We start from the raw sequence: 6,084 nt of genomic DNA, 5'->3' as shown, positions 1-6,084 counted from the left end.
GACATTCTTCACTTAGCAACTTAGGCAATGCCAAGCTTGTTCAAACAGCCAAGGGTTTAACTCTTATAAATCTGAAACTCCCCCTTTGGCTTAGAAGTGGACAAACTTGTACTTTTTTAGGCTCCCCAGTTTTGTTTGTACAAGTTACTGCCTCATGGTTTTGATATTCATCAGGTATTTTAACTACTGAAACTCATTACTTTCTACAAAGAGCTTCACTTAGAGAAGCTTCATGAGATACACTCTACTTCATGAGAAAAGTGGTTGCTCTGAAACACAAAGTCTAATCCAATGTGAAGGTCATGTAACAGCCCATCAGATAAGTGTCCAAACCCATTCTTTATCTGGTATCTGGTTATTGTTAACGCTCCTAGTGTCTCGAGTTCACAAGCCCTCTACAACCAAGCACATTAATTGAACACAAATGTCATCAACTTCTCTTCGCTCTCTTTTCCTAGGAAGGAGGTTGAGGGGGAAAATATCCTGTGCTTTGACATCACCTGCAAGCTATATGAGTGCACTTATTGGTCCAATGGTTAATTTATCAATCACAGTTTTCATTCATTTCCAGTATCACCTTAAAAGCTCAGTTCACAGACCCAGAAGAAATGTGTCCAGGATTTTTTAATCTCTCAGCCCACAATCTGCCCATTACACATGAGCAAATTTTTTTTTTTACAACCACATTATAACCAGGAATTAGGTTTCTTCTATTGCAGATCCAAGTTGAATGGACTGTATTATAAATAATTACTTTCCTTAGTCTAATAAATGGAGTGGAGTGGCCATAGTGAAGGTTAAGGAAATGTAAGCAAAGCAGAGGTGCCAACCCTCGGGGCAGAGTCCTGGCTGCTGACTTCTCAGTTCAGGCTAGATTGAGTTTGTATTCCCATGTATCCTAAGGTTTCAACACCCCCGCCCCAAATCCTCAAAACAGCAAGGTTATTTTATCATTGTAACCTAATACATATTCCCTAGAAAACCTTTATTGTTTCTGGACCTCAGAGAACACTCAATTTCTATCATCTGAAAACAGTGAGAGAATGAATTTAATCATTTTAAGGCCCAAGTAGTAGACTCTACTTCCTTCTTTCATTCTTCTGGATTGTTCTATGAATAAAGTTTTCTCTCTGGAATCTTCCATCCTTTCCTCTCTGATGATTATTTTTCCTAGACAGCTTACACTATCATCTTAATAAAACCTTCTCTGATATTGCTACCTCATCAAGCTCTCAATGGATCCTCCTTTCCTTTCATTGCTAAAATCTTCATAGAATAGTCAAAATGCTCAATGCCTTCATCTCTCACTTTATAGTTGCTTCTTAACTCCTTGTAATTTGAATCCCACAGTCACCAATTAACTATAGTTTCCAAAGCCACCAATGAAGTTTTAAATACCAAAAGCACTCTACAGTTATTAGTCTTCTTCAACATTCCTCCTCCCTTATGAAATTTCCTCTTATTGGTTTCTACTTGTCTATGGTGTATATTTCCTGATAATTTATTCTTTAGCCCTTCATTCATTCTCCTTTCTATATTCCCCCTTAAACAGAAACATTTCCCAAGACCCACTCTTTAATCTTCTTGTCCTTTATCTGGCATGCTCTACCTTGGCGATTTCATCAAATGTTTCAACCATCATCTCTAAAGCAAATCACTCTTAACTTTGTCCCTTGCACTGACATTTCTTCTGAGATCTGAACTCCCATTCCAATTACTCATGGTTCACCATTGTGAAACTATCAAAGCTGGAACCATTAATGAATATCTTCTAAACAGAACTCATCATTTTCCCAGAAGATGTTTCTACTCTCCCATTTACTGTCTTGGTAAATGTCACCTGAGTATGCGTATCACTTCTTAGAGAAAACTTTGAGTAAAGGAGTTACCGCCCTCCTATCCTTCAATTAGTAATTAAATCCTGTTAGCTCTGCCTCCACACTGTTGCCCACAATTATCCACTCCATCCTTTCCCATCGACTGTCTTCTCATCCAGGCCCTCCTCTGCTCCCTCAGGCACATTTGCCATGTCTGCCAAACAGGGCGCTTTCTCCAGGTTCTCTCATCCATTCTCTCACTTTGAGCCGAGTTATCTATCACTCTAGGGCAATCATCCTAAATGGCTCCCTCTACTGGATAAAGTCCAACCTCTTCGGCCCCCTTTCAAACCTCATTGACCTCATACCTTCACATAGAGCCTACACTCTGGCTACCCTTTTCACTTATGCTTCCCAAATGCACTATCAAGCCTCTGTGCCATTTGTAATCTCATTCTCTTTGTCTAGAATATTCTCCTCACTCTCCCATTTTATCTGGGGAACTCCCACTTATGGGTACAGGTCCAGCTTAAATTTCAAATCCTCTTCACAATAATCCCTGAGCAAAGGCCATGGCTCCTCTTTATAGATTGTGAACTCCTTCAGTACTGAGGCTTCTTCTTACTCAGGACCTAACTCAGTTCTTCATACATGGCCGCTGCTCCATGAGATCACTTACTTTGCAAATATTTATTGATCCCTTGCCATATAGTGAGCATTATTTTTAAGTGTTGACAATACAGTGATGGAAAAAGTAGATGCAATACCCACCTTCACAGGGCTTACAGCTTAGGGAGAATTATAATAGGTAACCACTCTAATGGAACACCAGGGATTCCTTTAGCTTCACTGCATTTCTTGTGCCTTGTATGATCTTTATTAACCCCAGAGAGTAACTTCTTGTATATGAAGTTGCTAGTTTCCCTAAACTGCTAATTAATGCATAATTATCCAGTAATAAGTTTAGATATCAAGAGGAAAATTAACATAGTGATCTGATGCCTAAAGCTTACCTTTTTTAATATATATACAAAAGAGGAGGACTGAAGAAAGGATAGAGAAATACAGTAAATGTGTAAATATCAAGGTGCATGTGCATGTGTAAGTCTGTTTTTCTGAGGCAGTTGGAAGGATATAAGTGAAAGGAGAAAGAAGACTATATTAAGAAAGGCTGGAGAGGCACAGTGATGAAAAAGACAGGGTGCTGAGTAGTAGCTTAAGCCACAATCTGCTGTTATATTTTTGGGTGATTAACCTGTTGGTTCCAGAAATCACACGTTTTGTGACCACTATTCTACAACATTACTGAGTTTTCTAGCAGTTGGCTGGATTCTTCCAGGAATGGTTAGGTCTGCAATTGCTTTGTTAGACAAGCTGAACACAAGGCGGTCACTCAGTTCTATCAAAAATGAGGACAGCATTTCATGCAATGAATTTAGGAAAAGGGAAGAGTGAGGCAATTCTTCATGCTACTTTGGATTCATTGTAATTGGCTGTAAAAATGTCCATAGGATTTTCCCTTAGGAGCAAGATACATTATAACCTGCTTGGCACTGCTAATCTTTCTAACATATGTTTTTTAATTTTAAGGAGGAATTTACTCTTACCATTTATCTCACCTAAAAACATGCAATGTTATTACTAAAACCATACTGGTACAAAGGTTGAGATAAATCATGTGGGCCGATGGTAATTTATAAATGCTAAACTGTAATCGGGCTTAGAGTTGTACCCAACAGCCTGCTGACATTCCCACGCACGACAGGAAGGCTCAAGCAACACTTTCTCAGAGAAGCTTTCTCCTGCACAAATTGGAAGGTTCTCAGAACACAGCCAGCTTGTCTGCTCCTGATGACTTAATGAGAACTCTGAATGGAGGACCAGCCTCCATTTTCTTTGCTTTTCTTTTTTTTTTTTTTTTAAAGTTTCTATGTCATGTAAAATTTCCAGCGATTGGCTGAAGGAAGAATGCAGCTGAGGGTCAAAGTTCCGAAGTTACTTCCTCTTTTTCTTGGGAGGCACAGAGCTGTGTCTGGAACCTCGGTTAGAGCCTCGGCCTGACCCGTGCACAGATGCCTTCCTCTTCCAGCTCATACTGCGACTCTGTTCCTCTTCCTCATAGCGACTTTCACAGTCAGCCTTTTGGGCTTCTTCCTCCAGTTCACCCCAATCCTGTCCACTCTCTTCTTCACTGCCCAGTGATTCCTTGGAATAATCTGATTCTTCAGCTTCTGATGAATAATCTTCCTCACTGTCCTCCTCCTCTTTTTCATAGTCATCCTCTGAAGGATTAAAAGTCTCATCTTTGATTTAAGACTCAGAATCCCCTTCCTCAGTATCACTCCCCTCATCCTCAGGTTACAGGAAAGACCAGCCACCTTGTTTGAAGAAGCCCTCAGGGTCATCAACATTAGTCTTCATAATTGTAGTCCAGTTGAGGGACTGTACTCCTTCTGTGTACTTTAGGTCACAAGAATTCAACCATTCCTTGATGGTGTCAAGAGAGGCAACATGAATGGCATTGATGGTTGTCACTTTCTTGCTGTAGTCCTTGTAGACGATTACTGTGTCAAAGTTCTTCTGGTGAAACTGGACTCGCTCCAAGTGAATCAGCTCCACTTCATCCAACGTCACCACAAAAGGTGGCCATTCTGTAGCATTTACCAGCACAATACTAGTAGGCTGAAGGAAGCAGGTACTCCTATAGGAGCTCTGTTAAATCCCAAGTCCCCAAAAGGCACTTCAAAGTCCAGTTCCTCCTTAGTTAGAGCCTCTACTTTCTCAATGAAATTTTTAAATGCTGTTTTCAGTTTGTGCCTCATTTCTCATTCCATCTGCTCAGCATAGAGGTCATCTCAGTCATGCATATGCTGAGGTTTCCCCAAGTCTGTGGTGATCTCCAGCACCCCTTTGCTCTCCTTTCCTGGACTCCATGGTCCCTTCATTTGGTCAGATCCCCTCTGAGAAAGTCGAATAGCGATGCTACATGTCCTGACCAACGTCATCCCAGTTAAGGCCTCCAAGAAATCCAAACACTAGGTCCTCTGTCAACCTTCCAATTTCATTTCAGCCCACACTTGAGGTTTCTTTGCTGTAGACACAATTTCGCTGAACACAAGAGATCAGGAAAAGTGAGGGTGGTACTGAGAAGAATAACCATGGATAAAAATAACAGTATTTCAAAATGGGGTCAAATAGGAGACCAGAGAAGTGATTTCAAATGAGAAAATAATAAGGGTTATTATTGTTTGAGTCCTTAGGATGTGACAGGAACTGTACTAAACATTTTACATCTAAGGTTTCATTTAGTCTTCAAACCATCTACCTATGATGTAGGTTTTATTATTTTTCCCATCATACAACTATGGAAAGAGACCCAGAGAAGTCAAGTAACTTCAGGATTTCTGCCTAGTAAGTAAAGGAGTGGAGACGTGAATCCAGCTCGAGATGAAGTCAAAGATTTGACTTTTAACACTCTTGAGTATTGCTCTCATTAATTCTAGAATCAGCAATATTTCAATAATTATGTAAAAAATACAAGACTGTCTTAAATACTTGTATGGTATTTATTAACCCCTAAGAAAAGAGACTGTTCTTTTCAAAAGCCTATTGAAAAGAAACCACTGACTGCAGTCTACTCCTCATTTCTGCTGTTAACAATTTGGGGGCTCCTTAGCAGAGGGGCCACACCCATGCTTGCTGTGCTCTGCACCTCTTTTCCAGGCACACCTGAGTCTGGAGGAGACAAGACTGCATGAGGAAACTCACAGAGTTCCCCCAACTACTTACCTCTTTTAAAGATGCATTATCTAGAAAGCAGTATTATTACACACTGCTTTGTCATAATCAATTAGGAGGCTGTGTTGCAAGGAATTTATTATTAAAATAGAGTTCAAATCCTCAGAGAGGAAATTTCAAAATAAATGAGAACAGGGTTTCCCTGGTGGCGCAGTGGTTGAGAGTCCGCCTGCCGATGCAGGGGACACAGGTTCGTGCCCCGGTCCAGGAAGATCCCACAGGCCGTGGAGCAGCTGGGCCCATGAGCCATGGCCGCTGAGCCTGCGCATCCAGAGCCTGTGCTCCACAACGGGAGAGGCCACAACAGTGAGAGGCCGCATACCGCAAAAAAAAGTGCTAAGAACTTTATAAATATCTCATTCTATTCTCATTAAATCTCTAAGATCTGTGTTTTATTCACCCCCATTTTACAGATAAGAAAATGGTGCCTTGAAGAGGTTAAACAATTTGCCGCAGAGTCTTACAGTCA

At 40.7% G+C, this 6,084-nt stretch overlaps 1 pseudogene; it reads right to left on the bottom strand.

The window, feature by feature from the left end:
* Positions 1 to 3,812: 3,812 nt before the first annotated feature.
* Positions 3,813 to 4,822, bottom strand: LOC132440300 (FACT complex subunit SPT16 pseudogene; annotated as a pseudogene).
* Between the last annotated feature and the right edge of the window lie 1,262 nt (positions 4,823 to 6,084).

This window comes from Delphinus delphis, chromosome 17 (assembly GCF_949987515.2).
Source record: "Delphinus delphis chromosome 17, mDelDel1.2, whole genome shotgun sequence".
NCBI classification, from domain to species: domain Eukaryota; kingdom Metazoa; phylum Chordata; class Mammalia; order Artiodactyla; family Delphinidae; genus Delphinus; species Delphinus delphis.
This window is presented reverse-complemented; position numbering and strand designations above follow the sequence as displayed.